This window comes from Vidua chalybeata, chromosome Z (genome assembly GCF_026979565.1).
Source record: "Vidua chalybeata isolate OUT-0048 chromosome Z, bVidCha1 merged haplotype, whole genome shotgun sequence".
Lineage (NCBI taxonomy): Eukaryota > Metazoa > Chordata > Aves > Passeriformes > Viduidae > Vidua > Vidua chalybeata.
The window spans coordinates 70,249,296-70,272,383 of record NC_071570.1 but is presented as its reverse complement, the minus strand read 5'-3'; the positions used below and the strand labels follow the sequence as shown (position 1 = coordinate 70,272,383).

Here is a 23,088-nt window from a genome sequence, read left to right as displayed (position 1 = left end):
TTCTGCGTTTAGTCAGAGAGTGTGGGATTCACCTCATCTTGTGCTAGCATGAGTCATCTGTACCTCTTTGGCTGGTGAGGAGCAGGACCTGTGGTCCACAAGGATGATTCATTTTTTTCAGATATCTCCAGAAGTACCTCTCCACTGAGCTGACTACAGTGCTTAGTTAGACAAGCAGCAAAGATTAGGCTCCTCACTTTACATGGCTAAAATTAGATGAGATTAATCCATCTTTAACTTCTTTCTAAATTTTATTTGTGTGTCTTTAAAGAGAGAATATTGGCTTTATGTTGGCACACAGTTCATAACATATAACACACATTTAACTGTGAAAAACATCTGATGACACTGTAGCAGTCCTTTCTTTCAAATTTAGTAGTATCAGTAGTATTTGAGATTAAATGTAATTTTGCAATTAGTTGCCTGATAATTTGAAAACAGTTTACCAGAGATAGCAAAGAATATTGGGACAGTTAGCTAAAGACAGAGTTGCTTGATAAAATACCACTTAAAATACCCAGATGCAGATATGTTTTTCTGTATCATAGGCAATCATCAACATACACTTCCATGTTTTCAAAGACATCTTTTTTAAAGCACTGAAATTCAGCAATTCAGAATTTTCTGAGAATTTTAACTACAGTTGTTTCTTTCATTCTTCTAGGAGTTGAGAGGCAATACAAGATCTAGTTCATTTGGGAACACATTATTAAATGTCTCTAAATGTGTCAGTTTTAAGCTTATGCAATCTTTAACTTAGTTGTGCATTTGCTGTGTGTCGCAGTGAAGAACATAATTTTGGATGCTAAAAATTAGACCAGCAGAGACTAAACAAGTAGTAATGGTGATGATCTCAGGTGTCCCTCACAGAACATCTTAGGTGATACGTCTAGTAGAACTGGTGTCAGGAAGAGAAAAACATATTTAAACAATTTTTTAGCCAGAATCATGAGTCGTGAGTGCCAGTAAACTTCAGGAATGAGAGAAGAGTATGTGAAAAATCAGAAAGAAAAGGCAGAAGGCAGTCTGGTGGAAGTGTCATGTACAACTGTGCCAGCTACAGCGAGTTTAGATTAGTGTCTGCATCAAGATTAATGGGAATGAAAACCTCTCTGCTGTAGCTACTCTCTGTATTCTAGTAGTTGTAAATTCTTTTAAAATCTTGAGCTAACAGAGTAACGAATCACAAAGTCAAAAGTGAATGTGGATTTGTGCAGGTGCCTTGAGTGGCTGTAGCTCATAACTGATTCTGCTCATGTGCCAAGGAGGGGGCATAGGTGTGTATGTGCTAGCACAGAGTGGGACACTCTCACCTCTGGACTGCATGTGCTGCCCAGCCAGCAGGTGTGGAGGGCTCGCCCTGCACCTCTCTGTGGATCCATGCCTCTCAAGACAACTAAGGATGAGCCAGTATGAAAGTTTGCTTAGAAGAATGCAGTGATTAGTGTTTTGATGGGCAGGAGAAAATTGATCTCCGTGCCTTTTGCCGCTGATCATCCCTTTTGTGAAGTTCACTTTAAAGTAAATGTGATGAGGCTACCACGCATACATACCATGAAGTTCCAAGACTGGCTGAATTGATACAAAAGACGTAAACCCTTTTAACCAGACAAGGTTTCCTCACTCCTTAACTATGATTTGGGATTTTGGTGAGTTTTGCTTTTTTTTCTTTTTTCCTCCTTTTTCTGCTGGTCCCACAAATCTTCTGGCATCTGAAATTAGTCTTGATTCTACTGTCCCTCCTCCCACATGCTGGTTACATAGTCTATGTACCCTTTATCAGCAGAGGAGTACCCAGGTGGAAGCCAGGACAAATTTCAGTTTGATCCTTTTTTTCTCTGCCTTGCGGATTTAAACCTTGTCTATATGAGATATTACACTGTTTTAATTAAAATGTTTTTAAGTCAATATAGTTAAATCTGTTCAAACTCCTTATACAGAAGCACTTAAACCTGCTTAACCTTTGCTAGAATTGGTTTAGCTAACATTGATAAATTGCTGAAGTAAGCTAAATTAATTTAAGTGAAGTCTTAGCTGGGATAAGTGCATTTGCATTAGATGTTTGCACCAGTTTAACTGGATTTAAAATCAATCAGTTTAGTTAAATCAATGCATTTTTCCTTGTATAGGCATGACCTTAGTTAAATCATTTTGTTGTGTGCAGCAAAAGTCCAACTTTTTGAAATACGTATTCTTATTTCTAAGTAAATTGGTTGAAGATTTGATTACATAGTTGAGTTTATGATAGGTTTCTGATATCTTTAAATCACATTTAAGATTCCTTGGTGGTTCTACTCAGTATGGTTTTGTTTCAGAGGCAGAAAACTAGTCATGTTTTTGAAATTGACAGATCTGGAATCCCTGCCAGCTGACGTTGGAACTTCTCAAGCAAGTGTTTCAACCATGATAAGGTGCACAAAACAACAAATAAGTGGCCACTGAACTGCTTGGTTCAGAATCAAAGATGCACTTCTGGAATTATTTCACCAAGGGAATCTGTTCAAGTTATTAAATAAAACCTCATTGTTCTATAACTGTTATCAATGGATTTACTGATAGTAGTAATGTATATAATATGAAATCCTTGATACTTGACCTAAGTATAAATTCTGAAAGCTGATCCAAAGAAAATTATTACTGAAATTATTGTTAAAAATTTTCCAATATTTCTGCATTCTGGTTCAGTATGAATTCTTATAGAACATGGTATCTAGAGTCCAAACCTAGATGTCAGATGTCCGTCCATGTCCAAAAATAAATCTCATACATCTGAGGAATAAAAGCTGATGTCATATGTGAATTTTGTTCCTTTTTGAGATGTAATACTTGATTGTAGTGTAACACTTAACTAAGTGTTGCTGTTAAGTGTTGAAACAATTAGAATTTTTTAGTTGTGCTTCGGTTAAGGTCACATTCTTTGAACTGGAAAAAGAAAAGCTGAAATCTAATCTGGTTGAAAAGCTGGATCTAATTTGGTTTTTTGTTGGGTTTTTTTTGTTTGTCTGTTTGTTTGTTTGTGTTTTTTTGGTTGGTTGGTTTTTGGTTGTTGGTTTTTTTTCTGTGGACAGTACTTTGGGCAATAGCTGGGGAAACCATATTCAGCTTTATTTTGTAATCCAAAAGTCAAACGGTGTAGAGTAAGCAGGGAAATAAATTTTTATTTTTTTATGTTCTATCCCCTAAGACTCAATTAACAAGTGTCTAGCTTGTTTGTTTGGTTGTTTTTTTTTTTCCTGGGAAGTGAAGTAGTTTTGATCTTTCAAGTCAGAGGCTTGACTGCTTTCATTTTATATGCCAGAAAATTAAATTTAAACTGTGGCTTTAACAAGAATATTTATAATAGATATGCCTTGCAGAATATGATTACGTATGTTCCTGATCATCCACCTATATATACTTGTCAGTATTCCTGAATAAAGCTGGTCCTAGGCACATGTGATTCCCCAGATAAAAAAGCAATAGGTCCTCTGTGTCAGCTCTTGAAATATATTGGAATATACATTCTGTTATTTAAAATGGTTTATCTCACTGAATATATCAAAGATTGCATAATAAAACTTTTAATTCATTATATTTTGTTAAAAAAAAAAAATTATGTCCAGTGATCCTTTGTTAGACAGAGGTTCCCAGGGCAAAGTAATAGTAATTATGGAGTAGTACAGCTCTTTGAAGACATCATTTCCAGGGGATCTTATGCAAGGGAATTAGAATTTCACATTTTGCTTTCTCGTCTCGAACTACCACCTGCAAAAAGGAAACAAGACTTAAAATCTCCTTTGTGAGGATAAACACCAATCTCTTGATCACCTTGGAAATAAAGTATTATTTTCCTGAGATAAAGGTTTCTTTCTTTATCTGTATAGATTTCAAAATAGATCTGTAATGCTGTCATATTGTAAGTCTTATGCCAAATTACTGTCTTCTCTCAAATGTTTGTTAGTATAGCGACGTTTCTGTTCTATAATTCTTTTTAATGGGCTCTGGATACTCTGCAGTACATGCTGGGTACTGGGCTTCTGCCCAGTAAAGCTTGAAATCTGAGCTAGTGCGTGAATGATCCATCTCTCTTTGTGTTCAGCAGATGCACTTTGTCAGGATTTCTGTTTTCGTATCAAAGTTCATGATGAGGAGTCTGCAGTATTTGTAATGCATATGTGCTGAATTCTGCACTCTGAGTTCTTCTGGTGCTACCATGCTGAAATAGCCTTGAAAATGTTCCAGTGAAATTTTGCAGCTGCACATACATTCATGGCATGATTGAGAAAAAAAAAATGAAGAGTGAGAGATCCAGGGCTCATCCAATTTGATCGCAGGCATGCAGTTTGCATCTGATTCTTACCTTCTAATGTAGATTTCTGCAGATTGTTGTGAAGGTTTGAGGAACAGTTTGAGATTTTGGCACACTCCGGCATGTTTGTCACAGATATTTTCCTAACTGTTTAAGTCAGCCTCTACCAAATATTCAGTGTATATGTGTGGATGTTCACATACAGCTCAGGACTCTCACTATGTGCCTGTCTTATTACATCTACTTGTGCTTGACAGTCATTTCAACATTTTGGTTTTTGTTTACTGTGTTTTTAGGGGGAATTTGAAGGCTGACCATTTAGCTATGCATGTGCTTCAAACTGATCAAGCTGCTAGTAATGTATTGTTTTGGTAAGAGCTCCCAGGACATGAAGTATTTTAGATACACAAAATTGATGCATATAGGAGTTAGCAGTGATAAAATGTTTCACATACACTCCCCAAATCCCTTTCTTTCCAAAAATGAAATAGAAAAATAACTTGCTTGGGTACAAAGTACCCAAACTTGTCTTTTATGTCCTGATAGTGCTCAATGTTTATAGTAGGGCTTCTTTTTCCTGCTGATGTGTCAAAACTCAGGGATGTGTGTGAGAGAGAGAGAGAGAGGGAGAGAGGAAATACTTCATTGACAATATTTTTCCCTCTATTAAATGACCTGTGGATATATAAACCATAAAAGGCTGCATTTAGCAAAGCAAGGGTTGAATTGTATCTAAAGATAGGATGTATGTAATTGTAGGTACTTGCTGAATAAATCAGTATGCAACTAACTAAAATGTAAAAGCACTCAGAACTAGGAATATATCGATCTCTGTTCTTTTTGTTAAAAGTAATTCTAGATCAACAGTAAGTCTGTTAAAGGAAAGAGATCCTTTTTCAGAAAGCATGGGCTGTCCATCCAGCTACTGTCACCTGTTTTAAATGCCTCTGACCAAAGAAACTGCAATGATTTTTTAAGGCTTTTGACATATGTTCATTTTTAAAAATCAATATTTACTGGAGGTATAAAACTGCTTTTAATTTAAAGACAATGCCTGTGTCTACAGGTAAAATGCAATTTTATTTCTGTTGTTTAGAAAAGAGATCTCTAGTGAAAATTAAACCAACTTCCTGCTTGACATATCAAACCATAAACTAAAACTATTTTACATAAATACCACATTAAAAAGTTTTAGAACGCGAAGTGGAATGGATTGCACTGTATACTTATTTCACTGCAAAACTAGTCAAAGGTTCACTGAAAAGATGGTCAAAGGATTCGGTTTCATTTCCCTTTTTAATGTCAGTAAAAGCTATTCCTGAGAGTTTGAACATGCACCATAGGCGTTCTATTTTCCCATTATTCGCCTCTACATGCTTCTTCTCTTCACTAGACTTTATGATACAACCAGGTTTCCTACACCAGTGGTCAAAGAGAAACAATATATTCTCATACTGATTATTATTTAGAATCTCTTTTGTTATGGATGAGAGTATGTCCAAAGGCTGCTTTTCCCAGGACAATGCTAATGTTTTTAAATGGCCCCTGCAGGCAACCAGAGCTTCAGATCTCTGAGTGACACATGCAGCCCTGAAATACTTTATTTTCTGCACTTAAATGCCAAAGAAGGTCAGGGAGAAAAAAAAACCTAGGTGGAAAAAGTGTAATTCATGCTGTTGCGTGGGAAGAGTGGTGGTGCTTTGCAGAACAACTGCTCAGCTTTGAATTAAAAAAAGGTGGTTTATGATTCCTCTCTTCCCTTTCTGGCACTCTGCAGCAAAACTTGGAGTGGCTGTGCATTGATTCTAAAGATGCAGAAATGACTGAATATAGACATAAAAAGCAATGAACAGTTTATAATAATGTCCTGTAACTAATGCCAATTCAACTTAATTTTATGTTTCTATTGCATAAGGAGAAAGCAGCATGTCAAAAGACTAAATTAACTAGGGGAAAAAACATCAGGCAATCCATGCTTTGTTCCTGTCTATGTTACAGATTTCATTAAGTTTTGGGAATTACACTTAATTTGGCTTGTTCTTTTTTCCTAACTAATAAAAGCACCTTTTTTGAAATGGCTTTTAGATGGAATATTTTGCCTTTGATACTAATGCTACCAACCTTTAATCAGGAACATTTTACTCTAGTTACATTATTGCATTGGAATAGTGTTTCACAGCCCTTGCCATCACTGAAATCTCGTGTTGGTGCATCACAAGGAAGTGTTCCCAAATAGTCAAATGCTTTGGCAGTGAAACACAGTGCATGATCCTCAGGCTTCTGTTGGCTGCCCTAGTGCAAACACTAAATTTAGATATGGGTTCACTTGTTTCTGTCTTCTGTGAGGGAATTGATAGAGTGAAAAAAAATGACAGAAACAGGAGAGTAGTGGAAATTTGTCACAGGATTAGTTATGTGCATGAAGACTTCAAGTCTGCTGAGTTCTCAGACTTTTTCTCTTTTATCATTAAAAATTATCATTAAAAATAGAGATATGTATTTTTGTATAAGGAGTATCACCAGTGGCTCCCAGCTTTAGGGACAATATGTGATTCCTGATGCACTGCATGTATTGCAGGAAGACCCTTTTCTAAACTCCTTTGCTGACCTTGAAAAACAAATGCACTATTCCAAACCTTGAGGTCCTTTGATAATGGAGAAAATATGCTTCAAAATTACATTTGTTATTTATCTTTTCAAATATTTTCAGATAATAGCTATATTTGCTTGTATAGCCAGTATTGACTAGTGTAGCAAATATTCAGACTAAGTTCATAGTCTTTCCCAAGTTGAAAGATAGTTTTTAAATTGTGTAAAATCACATTCAATTTGTCCCCTTGGCAGAAAAAAAAAATCGATGAATACCACAAATTAGTCAGATGTGTTTTTTTCTATTGTTCCTGGAAGCAGACTTCCAAAATCTTTCTAGTCAAAATAAAGAGGACTTGATCCCATTCTTTTCCAAAAAAAATCAGTGGTAACTTTATAGCTAACATCATAGCTAACTGTTGGAGAGGTATTGACTCTGAACACAGCACTATTTTTGTAAAGTGATATTCAGAACTCCATGTAATAGTTCATCAATTTAGGAAAAAGCCTATAATCAAAACCTATGCACATACACAAGAGGGAAATCAGCTTCATCCTGATTCTTTGACATTTTCTTGCTTTTGAGTAGATATAAATAAAAGTGTGTGTGTCAGCTTTTTGGTAGTTACCCTGCAATCAGCTGGCCTAAAGAGACATTTCACAAGTTACATTTTTAATCTTTTTTTTTTTCATTGAACATTACACTTGATCCTTTTCTTTCACTTTGTTTCTGTCTCTATCTGCACATATTCATAAAATATGAAGGATGAAAGAGCAAAAAACATTAACAGTGAGACAAGTTAACAAAAGAAGCTGTTGAAATTGATTGTAAATTATTGTACTTGTTTATCTATTATTAATGCAACAATTTGACAATAATCTTCCAAGTTTGCAACTAGAACAGATAAAAAAAGGATAAAAGAAAAAGAAAATATTATTTAATTAGATCATGATTTTTCTAATCTGTGAATGCTATTTTATAAAGGACATACCCATTCCCTCACAATTTTGTTTAAGTAGCTGGCTTTGATTCAATCTACGTGTCTTTTATGTTCAGGTTTTAGTTCTTTAATAAGGAGAATTCTTATTTCAACAGTATTCTAAATTACAGAAAAAACTGCATTGAAAAAAACATTGAAAAAACTGCATGTACAGGTGTCTCATTTACAATCAGACAAATATTACTACTAAGGAAAAATCAGTATAATACTTCTAAATATATTTCAGAATAGATTATATGTTTTACCTTTTTGTTCTTCAGTTATAGATATGCTAAAGCTTTTTCATTTTAAAATGCAATGTAAAATCTAAGATTTTGGTTTTAATGGAGGAAGGTCTTGAAAAGCAGTGTATACCAGGAAAAAATAAGCAAACTGTGCCTTTGTGATAGTTCAGATCCCAAAGTGGATTTTAACAAGCTGCTATTTTTCATAAATATTCTCCATAAGTGTCTCTATTTGTCAACTTGCTATTCTTGATTCACCCAATTTGCCTGATTTCCAAGTGGACAAGTCCATATATAATTTGTTCTACTGCAAGGTGTAAGTGTAAACTCCTTATTGTCCAAGAAGCTTTTTTGCAATTATTTCCACTGTCCTTTTGGAGGTTACTTCAATGAAACTGGCTCTGAGTAGTGTTAAACCTTTACATATGGCCAAGAGTTAAAAGCGTTTCTTCAAAGTTGTGGTGTCTGACTTTCACTGTCCTGAAAACTAAAGTTATCTCAGATTTTATTTTCTGTAACATTTTTTTTCAGTTCCATTATTTGTTTGTCACAGTCCTCCACAAGTTACTTACCCAAGCTTTCAAATTTTCCTTCTTTAGGATTCTGTAGTGATCAGATACATATAAAACAGAATTTGCAGTCTTTTAATGACAGTGGTTGTTCAGGAAAAGAAATGTTGGATTTTTAGTTTATACATACATATATATATATATATATATACATATATATATATATATGTGTGTGTGTGTGTGTGTGTGTGTGTGTGTGTGTGTGTGTATGTATATTCTACTTGTCAGTAATGAGCAATATTCTACAATCTGTCATGGGAATGCGGGAACCTTCCTTCTGAGATAGTGCTTAGAGAAAGAGAGTATTTAGTGTAATTTTGTGCGGCCACAAAATGGTCCAGGTTCTTGGTCATGGAAATCAACATAGTGCCATTGAAGTGAATGAAACTTCAGATGATGACAGGTTAGATCTTCCTGAATGGGGAATGATAATGCCTATTTATATGTTCTTCTGCTGCCATACTAAGTTACTGTTTTCAGTGCATCTGGGAATGGACTACAGGTGTGACTGAGAACAAAAATGTTTAACAGATATGAAAGATTTCTCATGTTTTACTTGAAGGAGACTTCTCTGTGAGTAAAACTGTTCCTACCAGCCTTTAATGCTGAATGTAACTATTCTTAGAGGTTATTTTGTAACATACAAATCATTCTTCCTTGGGAATAACCTTCACTTGCTGCTGACAGCTGAAGCCATTGTCTGTCTACATGCATAGATATTATTTTGGAAAATTTAATTTAAAATATCAGTGCTAGGAGAATTCTAATTTTTGTCTCCCAAAGATAATGCTTAGAACAGACTGGTGTTACACACAAATGCAAAATACTTATATACTAGGATTTTGCTAGAAGTTCTTGAATCCCAGGGGAACATTGAAACTAAACCTGACCATATGTATGACTTTTGCTGCTGCAGGCCTTTAACTAAAGAGAAATGGTCACTATTTCTCTGAAAGGTTGCATGAAGGGAATAGCAATTTGTGAAATTATCTTGTCTGAAAGGGTCCTTAATGTGCTTATTGAACACTACAATTTCTTGATAATATATTATCAAGATATATGTATTGACATATATATTACAGCATTGATTTCTTGATACTGAGGGTGGCTGCATGCTGTTTGGCTGACAAGTTGCTGCAGAGGGAGTTGTATTTGTGATGCCATCACTCCAGGGACCAGCATCTCACTTCTGTGTCGTGTCTGGTGCTTCAATCTGAGCTGTTAATTTACTTCAGAACTAAAGGATTTCCCATATGGCAAAGTGTCATTTAAAAAGAAAAAAAAAAGTTTATTTTGCATTTATTAAATAAAAAAAAAAAGAAAGAGAACAAATCTTGTTGTTGTTTTTATCATGAAACATCATCTTATTGAGGTGAAAGGTGATAAAATCATATTAAATGTTTTTTTCCACTGACTTGTTAGTCCCTAGTATATAGTCTAACTAGCACAGGGACAAATATATTTAAAAAAACAGACAACTAGGACAAACGTGATTACCTATGTTCACCAGTACACTTTTATGTCCTAACATTGTCATTAACACACTTTTGCTATCATTATGTGTGAAGTTTATGTTTATTTCACATAGCTGGAATATTCAGCTCACTAGCTGAAATACTTAAGAGATCAAAATGGATGCATCTATCTATACAGTTTACAGTCCCTGTAGAACCAGTTTGCAAATGGTTGCAGAGGTGAAATTTGCCTTACATGTGAACTTTCTGAATCTGTTGGCAGTGACTGTATATTCTAGGGAGATGAGCATCATCTAAGTACTTATTAAAAATACAGAAAAGTGGTAAATAATGTGAAACCTGTGCTCAGGCCCTGTGGACTAGGAGCCTGATGTATTGCAGATTCCTACAGTCTGAAAAAAAAAATCCCTTCTAGTTGTTCTGACACAAGGAACTCATACAGTTCCTAGTTAATCTGTGCAACTATTTCCACAGCTTTAAAGCTGCAGCCAAATTTTCTAGCACTGACAGGTTATGCTTTGGAAGTCTGTTACACATTTATATACTATGAACATCAACTATGCCTCAGCAACAGGCTAATTGCCCTGAGAGGTTCTTGTTTCAGATAACTGAGATGTATGTGTAAATGGTCTGAACTGGTGAGCAGGTCACTTGCTACAGAGTGAGTTATTCTGAGCATATAATTTCTGTAAGTTATCTCTGAAGTCTTCTAATGTAGAATATCTATTCTTTTAATATATTGTTATACAGTACTCATTAAAGACATTTTTAACTACATGACTACTTCCTAAAATTAAGCAGGAACTCATTAACACAAGCCTTAAATAGCTGTAGTTTCTTCACTCCCAGTGTTTGGCATCTTTGAGATATTTAGAGGAAACAACAGGTCACAGACCTAAATCTAGGTGTTTTTTCTGATGTCCAGATATTGGTTAACACAGTGAAGTAAGTCTTCTTCTGGAGCTAATACAGTCCATTCTTCAAGGTCTTTCATTGATGACCTTCAGTCAGTGAGGGAGATGCTTATGATTTGATTTATAATGGAATCCTGATAATCAAAGTCAAGTTTGCACTTTTCATTGAGATCAAAATAGATTTTTTTTTCTAATCCAGGTGTATGATGGAGATATGGAAGAGGGCTGCCTACATGACTATTGAGTTAGACTACACAAAAGTGATAATTTTCAGAAAATGCAAGTAGTTTAGAAGAAGAACCAAGACAGTTGATTTTGTAGCAGATGATACTTATTACTTGCTGGTAAAGCATTCTGTATATTAAATTTTTTCAGTTGTTTTCTGCTTTGAAATGATTAACTGAAAGTAAACAGGCAGTAATTACATTTAGTGAGGAGGTTTCCATTTTTTTCCCCAGCTTTGGTCTCCACCCTGTTTACTGGTGACAACATCTATTGAGCTGAGAGTTTATTAAGGCAATGTGTCCTTCTTGAAGCTATGTCTTAACCTGGTGTAAAATTCTGAATAAATTACTGCTGGCTGCTCCACTGGATTCTTTGCAAAACTTTTCAGTATATGCCCCAGGACATGCTCTAATTTCTAGTAGTTTTTAACTTCCTTCAAGATGTTGATTTTACTGTAAGACCTTGTATGAATTCTTTGCTGATTAATTTCTCTGGGCATGTCCAGGCCTATAAGTTAATTTTAGTTCAACAGCTAACTTGCAACAACTAGAATAGACAAAGATATTACAGTATCTCTTTAGAAAAGACTGATGATTTCATTCAGTGTCTCAGGATCCTGGACTTTAATCTCCCAATGAACCATTGAATGTCTGTCTTTGTAAATGTAAAGTTCACATTTTTATCTTTCTGCTAAATCTTTTTAAAGAAGGAGTGGGTATCTTTGGAAGGCATGGGGACAGGGAATGTTTTTCTTTTAATTTTTTAGAAATCTTCAGCCAAGTGATGAAGTAAATTATTCTTTAGATGGATTAATAATCTTTTGAAGATGTCCATGCAGATTTCATTTGTATTTATATATATGTACATTTAGAAATGCCTGCTTTTTTAAATTATATGTATAATGTTGTATATTTACTGCTTTAAATGTGGTAGTATTCACTTTTATTTTAAATATACCTACCTCAGTGTAAAATATACATCACTGTAGCAATTCACACTGTGGTGTTCACCCTTCCTTGATTTGTGGATCTATACAATTCTTTTACTGGAAATAGGGATGTTTTACAAATATTTGTAGATTACTGTATGTCATATTTGAGTCTTCCATGAAGCCCTTCAGAAGTATTGCATGTTCCTACAGTTCACAAAAAACTATTTGAAAATTGCTACATTATGATAAAGAAAAGCTTATCTATGTTCATTCTCTCTAAGCAAGTCAAGTCATGCAGTAATAAATTGAGTGGTATTATAGAACTTGGGGTAAATTTGTTGCTGCGTTTAGAAAAGAAGAAAAAAAACCCAAACCAAACACAAAACCCCCAACTTTGCATTATAAGCAATTTTAAAGCAGATTTACAGCGTAATTCTATTGAAATAATCAACTTGCCTCTACTATTTTCTGTAGGTGTTACGGTGTTGCTTATGGCTGTTAGAAAGATAAAGGGAAATTTTGCCTAGTGTAATTCTGTTTCTCATTTACCAAGTCCAAAATTTCAACCAAGATCTAATTTTATACACAACAAGATATATATTTGAACACGACTGGATGAATTAAACAACAATCTGTTGCTTCTTGTACTGTTTATCAGCTTTTACACAGGCCATCTGTTTAGGACAGTTATGACTTGTCTCCTTCTAATTCATCCTTCTTAAAACTTCCAGTATAACTTCTGGCAAGAAAACAAAATCTTTTGGTTTTCTTAACTTTTTTTGGTGGGAATAGGAGAAAAGGTTACTTTTATTTATGTAGACATTCCAGAAAGTGTTTTTTTTTTATATAAAACAATTTTGTTTGCATGGAAAATAAAATTAAATCTTTTACAAAAAAGGACCATGTCTTAGTGACATATCTGTAATTACAGTTCAAGACTAAATTGCTAATTTTAGATCTTAATGAAAGGTTTTCATTAAAGGAGTATCAAATACATTAATAGTACGTGATAATGCCATTCTCCAATACAATCAGTCAGAAAAATGCTCAGTTTCAAAAAACTCAGGAAGATGCATAAGCTTGGGCTTCTTTCACTGAAACTATTAAGTGAAAGTTAAGTGTTTTCTTCCTAGCTTGCACTGAAGTTTGGAAGACTGAAGAAGAGATCTTGCAGTTTAGGGACTTTGTTTCTTGGAATTTCAGTCTTCTTAGAGGCTTTGGGAGTGACTTGGGTATAAAGTCTGTGGAACCTAGAAAGCAAAGGGGTAGAAAAACAGTGATGTCTCCAAACCTGCACTACCTTTGTTCTTTTCTCTTTCCTTGTCTTCCTTGTCATGGATCCATCATCCCTTGGATAGGGATAAACCAGTAATAAGGGAGTAAAAAGTCCACAGTTTTCTTCTGCTTCTTTTATTGGGTAAATGAAGGTTATCAGCTATAGAGGAGGTAGTGTCTCCCACCAGTAGTGAAATTTTTAGGTCATGCTCATGTATGAAATTTCTTCTGTCTGTTAATATTTTTTTCCTTTTTCCCCTCCATGGTAAGTCTTGCTTTGCTTCAGTTTTCTGAATTTTTCACATTGCATTTCATTGAGTGCAGTGATAGAAGATCATGGCTTTTATTCAGGTTACAATTCTTAAAAGTACCTCCCACAGCTCTGAAATACTAGCTTTCCAAAAGTATTTTGCTCATTTCCTGGGTGATTCTGCAGCTTGACAAATCTGTAGACATGATTTGTTTGCCCAAGTAAATTAAAGTGTAGGTGTATGAATAATTTCTAATTATCCTAATTTTAGTGTCATTTGCATTGGAACTAAATCAGTAGTTAATAGTATAAGCTCATTCTTCCTTTGGGTTTGAGTCCATGTTGAATTTTACTGTTCAGTTTACACAGGAGTCATTTAGTTTTCATAATTATTTAATAGAGTAGGAGTTATGATGCTCTTGAGCATGACTCTGAGCAACAAATGTGCTGAAAGAAACAAGGAAAGTAACAGATAGAATTATTTTAAATGGACAGGCTTCAGAAGGCTGGAAGAGGAATTACCACATATAGACTTAACAGAAGATTCAGTTATCTAGCAGTGTCCTGACTAATGTCCTAGCTAATAATGGATTTTACAGGGTAGGTTCTATGCAACATCATATATTTTTGTACAACCAAAAAGGCTTTAAGTACAAAGGATAGGGGTTTACAGCTGTAAGAACAGTTCCCGCACGAGTACAGTTTAGAATGAAAAGAAATTTAAGCAGGTTTTATTTGGTTTTTTTTTTGTTTGTTTGTTTTGTTTTGTTTTTTTTTTAACAATTACTGTCAATATGATTGAAGACAGACATACTGAGGCAAAAAGCAATAACAACAAAATGTGGTGGAAGTCCATTTCAGCTTTGGGGATGTATTGTCTGCAATATAGTAGAACAAAAGATATCCAGGATAAAAGCAGTGCTCATAGCTGTGGAAAACAAAGATATTGATCTATTGCACGGATCAAAATTATTTTTTTACACTACATGCACAAAGGCATGTTCACTGTTGAAATTTATCTGTAGCAACACTGTTGATATTTCTGAGTAATGTTCGTGGAATCTTACGGCTAGCAGGGAGAGAGGGAAAAATACTTCCTTGGCAAAAGTTTGTCTTCTTTTTCTCCTCTTACTGTTCAAGAAAAATGGAACTGTTGAGTTCAAATGTCATAATACTGACCTGTTGGTCTTGTCTCATTCATACCTGGTGTGCATACAATTCAACTAAATAGTAATAGTGGCGTTCCAGCAGCATAGAAATCAGTTACAAGTTTGGAAATAACTCACCAACATATTTCCCACATTGCCTCTATTAATGGATACAGTTAGAATTTTGTGATCCACATTGTTTAACCAAGACTGGGACCTTGTCACCTGTACACCAAGTCACTTGTAATGGAAAGTAGAGAAGTACAGCCCCTATAAAAACTGCCAGAAGACAAGGCAAATAGGAGTGAATTTATCTGCTGAGATCATGTATCTGGAAATTTCAGTTAGTAGCAGTTCGGTTAGTTTTGTTTTCATCATCACCACTCTGCTAACACAACTGCTTATCCTTCTGGATTATGAAACAGAAAATGATTCACCACATTTTCTTCCTTATAAAATTCTAAAATTCATGCTGCTCAAAAGTATAAATAATATTGAAAGTAATTATTCTTCCGGCAGAAAGGAGCAAATTTGTTTCTTCAGCCTGTGTGACTGCTTACACATCAAGAAAAGATTTCGAAACTGCTGCAGATGTGCTGCAGATAAATGTTTGCCACTCTCTAACAAGATTCCATGTATACCATCTTCATTTGGGTAGTGTTTGACTGTTTGGATCCTTTCCATAAAATAAAATTTGCCTAATTTTTTACCTGATAATAGAACAGACTGTGTTACCATTCCCAGAAGGATTGTTTTTACAGAAAATAAGGCACGATTTTGCTTTATTTTTTACAGAAAACAAAAGGTATTCATTTATCTGAGTGATACCATTGCTGAAGGAAAGGACATTTTCTGTGACAAAACTAAGAGTTTTCTGAAATACTTCAGTGTTGATCAAATAGATTTTTCATTACACTGTTTTAGGCTGCAGGTTTTAAGTTTTATTAATGAGTAAAGGTACCAGAACCTGAAACTCCCAGTGGTTGTCTGACTTAAAATCTGTTTGTTTGTGACTGTCGCTAGCATTAGTAAGATGATTTTCACTTAAGTTTGCAAGCATGAGTTCATTAAGTGTATAAAGATTAACACATGTGGTGTTATTTGTACAATTGCAGGTAATTCAGATCCACAGTTTAGCATGGACCTTCTTCTTCCTCACAAGAATACTCATAAACATTGCTTATCATTTATGGCCAATACATATTTAATACTATTTTTACACTGGCATAAAGAGAATGTAATACTTTGTGCGTCAAAAATTGTTGCTACCACGTGAACACAAACTGTAATGAAAACAAATGTCTGACACACAAATAGACCTTATTATAGAACTGTGTAGCTTCCAGTATACAACTTTAATTTACCTTATACTTGGTCTAGTGGTTATATCCCAATTTGCAAGCAAACAGTGTCTTCTTTGGTATTAAGGCATTCTGCTTTTTGGAAAAGTAAACACCTGATTCAAAATTGGATTTTTTTTAATCTTCTAAGCTAGTGTGGTCTGTATGCATGTCAATTTTTTATCTAGCCCATTAAAATCTTCCTTATTGCTTCATTATTTCATTATTTCAGTTTTTAGTTTTCTTTTGCTCAAGGTGTCCTGAATGAAATTATTAGGTAAGCTATTGCATTCTTATACAACCATTTAAAAGGGAAAACTTCCATGTTTATTAAGGTGTTTATGTTACAGAGCCAAAAGGAAAATTAAAGCCCACTAAGCAACTTAGATAAGCAGTTACTTTAGTGGCTGTGCCTTTTTTACTCTGTCAAAACCATATTTATATTTTAGATTTCCCATTTTCTTATGTGTAGTACTAATAATTAGTAATGCTCTATTTGGCATAAACGCTGCTGTATTTTCTGATCCAGTTGGATTTTGTTAGAGAGAAAAGGTTCTACTGTACTAAACTGCTTTGCTGTAGAGTTCCCACAAAATTACCTTTATTTTTAAGGGAATGGATTAGATGCGGAGTATTGCATCTAGTGGATTAGATGTGAAGTACACTGGAGAAATACTTAATAAAACAAGTATTTTTCAATCCGTTAGGAACTAGCATTTTTTGTTTGCATTTCACCATGCTAATTATTGTTTAAAGAGTTCCTTAGGTGAATACACTTGGCTCATTTTATGAAGTTTCTTTCTATTCATTATACAGGACTGCTAATTAATGCTGGAAGTGTTACTGTTCTAGAGAGATTGGCTAACCATTCAACTACAAATATCCTGGAGATGCACTGTAGGTGTCAGTGTTTGACACCTTATTCTTTAAGGAATTACAGATAATTTATAGTTTTCCTCATCGAAACTCAGCTTTAGTTGTCATAGAAGAATAAACACAGCTTAATTTAGATATTAAACAAGGAGGATCTTCAAAACAAGTTTTCTGAAAGTAGTTCCCTTGTTATTTTTCAAGCCAACTTGTGATGATTCACAGTATGGAACCTTTTTAAATTATTTTCATTTCTTCCTGTCAACTGTGCTCACTCTCAGCATCCAGTTGTATTGATTTATATTAAGAACCTCAGTTGCATTAGTCATAATGAAATTAATGGCAAGTTACATCACTTTTCTCTGACTGTGTTTTCCAAAGCAGAACAATATATCTGCATTGGAACGTATTAAATGTTAACAGACACAGAATCCTGTGTTAAAGTTAATTTATGTTGAGCTGTGTATTGATACATGCTGACAAAACCAGGAAAATGCAGAATTGAGGCTGACAGTCTGTCCTTCCCTGATTGTATAGATTTGTTGCAGCACATGCTGTATGTAACTTCATGCTGTGATCTGAGACCTAAGCAACAATTGCTACAAGAGGAAACAGTCAAAGCAGTTTGTCAGCCACTGCATGAAATGTTATTGTCCTTTTTGGATACCTTTTAGATCTCTAAAGTTACTTTCAGTAATATGCTTTCACTCAGCAATTTTAAGAGAAACATTATATCAATTCTGGGCTTCAGTGAAAGAAAATAAATACCTGTAGATTATTTGTAAAAACATGTTTTAATCTTACTTTATTTTACTTTACTTTAAAAATCACATAGAGTTAACATCTTGACAATAGCTTAAACTCTACTTTGGCAAATACCTTTGTGATATTTGGGATACTACGGATAGCTGCACATCTGGAAGGGTAACATGGACCTTGCATTAGGCATCTTCATGCCTTCTTCCATATGTGCTCAGTCTTCTCTACATGTGAAGATTCATTTCTGCTTGACAAAATACAGTGTTTGCACTTCTGCTGATCACTTCAAAGCCTTTAACAGCAGATGCCATTCCCAGAGCTGCCTTATACATTCATCCACGAATATACTCAGGCATAATTAGATAAGTAGTCTGCACAAGCTTAAGGTTGTAAAATAAATGCTATCACTACCTCTGCTCCTATTATCCTGGCTGTGTGCTAGCTTCATAGCCCCTCCTGCTGAACTAGGTTTTCTCCCTTCAAGAGTGGAAATAGAAACATTGTTACCATTTTACTTGAACTGTATGCCTTACTCTTAAACTAATTGCGGTGTCTGATTAGTGTCTTCAAAATTGTTGTTCCTGGAAGAACTATGTTGTCCCGTAGCTCTAGCTGTCCACATGCTGTGTCTTTTGAATCACAGAACTGTTTAGGTTGGGAAAAACCTTCAAGATCATTCACTCCAACCATTATGTAGCCATAACTGCCAAGTCCACTACTAATCCAAGTCCCTGAGTACCACATCTACATGTCTTTCAAATATCTCCAGGGATGGTAACTCCGCCATTGCCCTGGGCAGCCTTTCCTGGTGATTGACAACACTTCTGGTGAAGAAAGTTTCCCAGGATCAAATATAAACTTTCTTGTATCTCAACTTGAGGCCATTTTCTCTCATCCTGTTTCTTGTTACTTGGGAGAAGAGGCCAATCCCCACCTGGCTTCAGCCTCCTCTCAGGGAATTGTAGAGAGCAGAAAAGCCTCTCCTGAGCTGTCTTTTCTCCAGGATAAACAGCCTCAGTCCCCTCAGCTGCTCCGCATCAGACTTGTGCTCCAGACCCTTCCCCACCTCCAGTGCCCTTCTCTGGACACCCTCCAGAGCACCTCAATGTCCTTCTTGTAGAGAGGGGCCCAAAACTGAACACAGAATTTGAGGTGATACCTGACTAGCTCTACATCTTCAGTGAAGCTTCCTAAATGTAGCAGTCATATTAGTGTTAATTACATAGGTAACAACTGGTTGTTGATGAAAGAGGGCAAAACTAGTGTATGAAGACATTCTAAACAAAATTAAAGTATCTTAAAAGTAAGAAACAGCTGAAAGAGCAGTGATGGTGCATATGGATTACTTTGTCTGAATGTTGTTTTTTTTTTTAATGCTATGGAAATGCCATAATAGTTTATCAGTCACATCACTAGGTAATATCAACTGTTGCTGCTATTTTTCAGATTGCTTTTTTAATACAAGCCTAAGCATTTCTTCAGTATGTTATAGACTAATTTTGACTTTCCTACCACCATCTGAAGTCGAATAATTTCTTCCTTCTCTTTTTGGACCTCTCTTTGAAATAGTAGCTTTCAAACTGTGATCCTCAAGAACGTGAGAAGTAGCTGCTGGACTGTTATTAAACACACAGGGCTTTTGCAGAGAAATTTGACAATCAGGATGTGTGATACTTTATCAGATGTATTGAGGCTTTGCATTGGTTTGTTTGTGCACATTTCTAGCAGTTCACTGCACAGCTAAAATGTTACAGATGTGCACGTGGAAAGCAGTCTACTATGTTCAATGACAACTTTTTTACTGTTATAATTTATTTAGGGGAAAAAAGAAAGAAAAATAACTAAAGGGGAAACATAATGTGCCAGAGAATAATATTCCAGGGCTATAATGAGTTTTAATAAAGATGTTAATATTCTATCTTATCAAACATTCATGTATTCATATATTCTTGTGGACTATACAAATACTTCAACATGTATATGTGTACAAATCCTTTCTTGTTTCACTTTTTAAATTTTTGTTCTTTTGTCTTCTCTTCATTTCTTTCAAAATGTGTTATATTTCCTATATTCCTACATTTCTTTCAAAATGTGTTCTATTTTCATCCTTTCAAAATGTGTTATATATATTTACTTTCCATTCTGCCTATCCCTTTCAAATATAGCTGCCTTTTGATAACATAATCCACAGTGTCTTGACGTGCACAGTAATTTTTTCATTCTGTTCAGTGCTGTTCTGTCTAGCCCTTGCTCTGAGTTCCCAGGCATACCACTATACAAGATTACACAACCCTAATCCTGTTGCATGAACCTCAGTTTTCCAGTCTTCACTTACCATATTGCAAGAAGACTGAGTAAGGAGAGTGAGTATGAACTGTCTAGATTAGTGAAATAAATATGTGATTCTTATGAATAAAAACCTTATTTATGAATAATAACCTCTCTTAAAGGAGAGAACAGTAAATACTATGTCAATATCTTAAATGGCATTGGGGTTTTTTCTAGGAGTTAAAAAGTACTGTATGATCATTGAAGTACATGAACAGCCTGTCTGGTGTAACACCTCATGCTCTGTGGTTTATTTGGGTGCATTGCCTGTTATATTTTGTGAATGTATTGCCTTTTACTTGTTGTGTGTTCTGGTGAAGAGTCAAATAACTAACCTTGTTGGGTATGGAACTGTTATACATCAGGAGTTATACAATGAAATTCTAAACTTCCAATAGCTATTTTCTTCCACTTATAGATTGTCTACATAAAACACTTTTTTTGTAAACATTTTTTATCTTGTAGTAAGTATTTATTTGGCTCTTTTGTCTCAATTTGATTTGATTTTATGTACTAAAATTGTATCTATTGTACTCTACTTGCTGCTAAGCTTATCAAAACTTAGGAGTTGTTACACTGAATCATGATTTTAGTAGTTATTGTTCTACCATCACACAGTGTGAAATTCTTTAGTGCGTGACAGAAGTAACATGCTGTCATGCATTAATTAGATGTTCTTCATCCTTCAGTCTTTTAATCTTTTTGATGTGTACCCTTTCAAATTGATGAATTTAGGATTCCTCTTTAAAAAGGCAAAATGCATAATTCTGTTGTTCTTGAGCTTAGGACGTGTGTTTTCAACATTTTCTGTCTTTGGCAGAATGAGTACAGACCTCTGTCACCTCTGTCATCCTTTGTCTCAGCAAGTATTTGCAGACCATCGAGCAGGCTTTTCAAAGTCACTATTTATTAATCAGAAGAATACAGTAGCTAGATTCCTTAGGAGAGAAAGACAAAGCTAAATGTACAAAAGGGTGTGTTCCCACATCATTTAGGATTACTTTCTGTCATTCTCCAAAGAGGCGCGCTCTAATCTTGCCTGATCTCGCAATTGAACAGGCTAAACCGTTAAATTCCCTCTCTGGGAAAGCGTCTTTAGTCTCTAGCCCCTTTTCTACAATCCCATGTGACTAAGAGCTAAAGTGAAATTCTTCTTTTTTGACAACCAGCACCTCTACATTCTGAATTTTTATTTCTTCTGTGAAATTTGGACTTGACAAACGTAACTCATTCACCAGACTAATCTGTTAATAAGTGATTGTAATATTTTGAATTATTTAGGTGTACCTATCACATAGGTACAGTTACATATGTACAATGTACATATTATTGTCTAATAGCCTAAAATTGTATATTAATTAATGTATCTTTATTAAGTGTTACAAAGTGATTTTTCTAACTTCTACCTGTTTATCATCTTAAACTGTTCCAGTAAAACATTAAGTGATCTTTACATCTCCATATTTGATGTTCTGTGTTCTGTGACTGTATCTATAGCTCCTGGAGTACTCTAAGGAATAGCTTTTTAGAACCATTCACATAAGTTTAGGAGAAGTGCATACACCAGTTATCCAAACAATTCAGAATTTTAAAACAGGTTGGTTCTTTCCTATCTCTCTAGGTTAATACATTGCATGTATCTCAGATCATTCAGGTTTACAGATCTGGCTTTATGCTGTTCTTCAATAGTGGCTGTTGTATCTGAATACTACTAAGCTTCTGCATACAACAGCAGCTTGGAGTTACAGCTCTCAGAGTTTAGGGATGTGTTGTTTAAATAAGTCCAAGACACATTATTTGTTTTGAAAAGACAGTATTTAAATTTCCTTGTTCCTGATTAAAAGGGTTCAGTTAATTTTTGGTGTCTTCGTTAATGTGACAAAAAAAAGGTTTTTGTCTGTAGACTGGAAGAAGTCATTTTAAGAGTGCATAGCACCTCTTCTCAATACTCTCCTGATGTAAAAAAAAAGAAATTTACATATCCACGTCCACAGAGTCAGGTTTCTCATGACAGAAAGGCAATCAGGTTGACAAGGCTTGGTTTGCACTTGCTACATCAGTGCTGTGTGTTCCCAGTCGTCTTTCTGTCTTTAAGATGTGACTTCCAGGAAAATTGGTGCCATGATTTTCTTGGGGATTGAAGTCAGGATTACTGCCTTCCATTGATAATTAGACTATGTGTGTGACAATGATGGAAATTACTTCAGCATAAAATAATGCAAAGAAAATGAGTTATGTTTTAGTGTCCCCAGGAAAATGAAAATTGAGCTGGTATATAACACCTTGGTCCATAGGGGCTATTTTAGCTTAAGACCTAGGAGTTAAAAGCAGCAACTCCAACCACTTTTGCAATCCATTTCTGAAATGGTTATTTTTAAATATTTTTATAAGAGGTCTGCAACCAGGACAGAAGTAACTATGCTGCATGCCTTTCAGTTTGTAGTACTGCGGTCTTTTTGAATCCTTGTTTTGAAGATTTCGGACGGGGGATGCTTTGTTTTCACTTGTTTTTTGTTGTTGGTATGCACTGAGTAAAAGATACTGAAATGGCTGAAAAGTCATAGAGCTTATGTTTGGGATTAATAGATTTAATTTAGACTGCAGATGTATTTATGATTAATTCATTGCTGTCAATGTTGGATTTTTTCTTGAGAGAAATACATATAAAACACAACAAACCATTTTCCATGACCATCCATAGGTTAGCTTTGTTCTTAGTATGGACTTCTGGAGAAACAGGTGCTTGATAGTTGTAACATTTAAGATAATTTTGAAAGATCATTCTTTTCTATATTTTCAATTTTAATTTCTAGTTCAGGGCAAAGCTTTGCTTATATTGTAGGACAACAAGTAGTAACCTTTGTACAAATGTTTATGATTTGTACATATTTTTAGTCATATT

The 23,088-nt window shown here is 34.8% G+C and overlaps 1 protein-coding gene across 2 annotated transcripts in view; it reads left to right on the top strand.

Annotated features, from left to right (window-relative positions):
* Window positions 1-23,088, top strand: part of FBXL17 (F-box and leucine rich repeat protein 17) — a 289,124-nt gene that overhangs the window by 240,735 nt on the left and 25,301 nt on the right. The gene's annotated exons all lie outside the window — the stretch shown is intronic.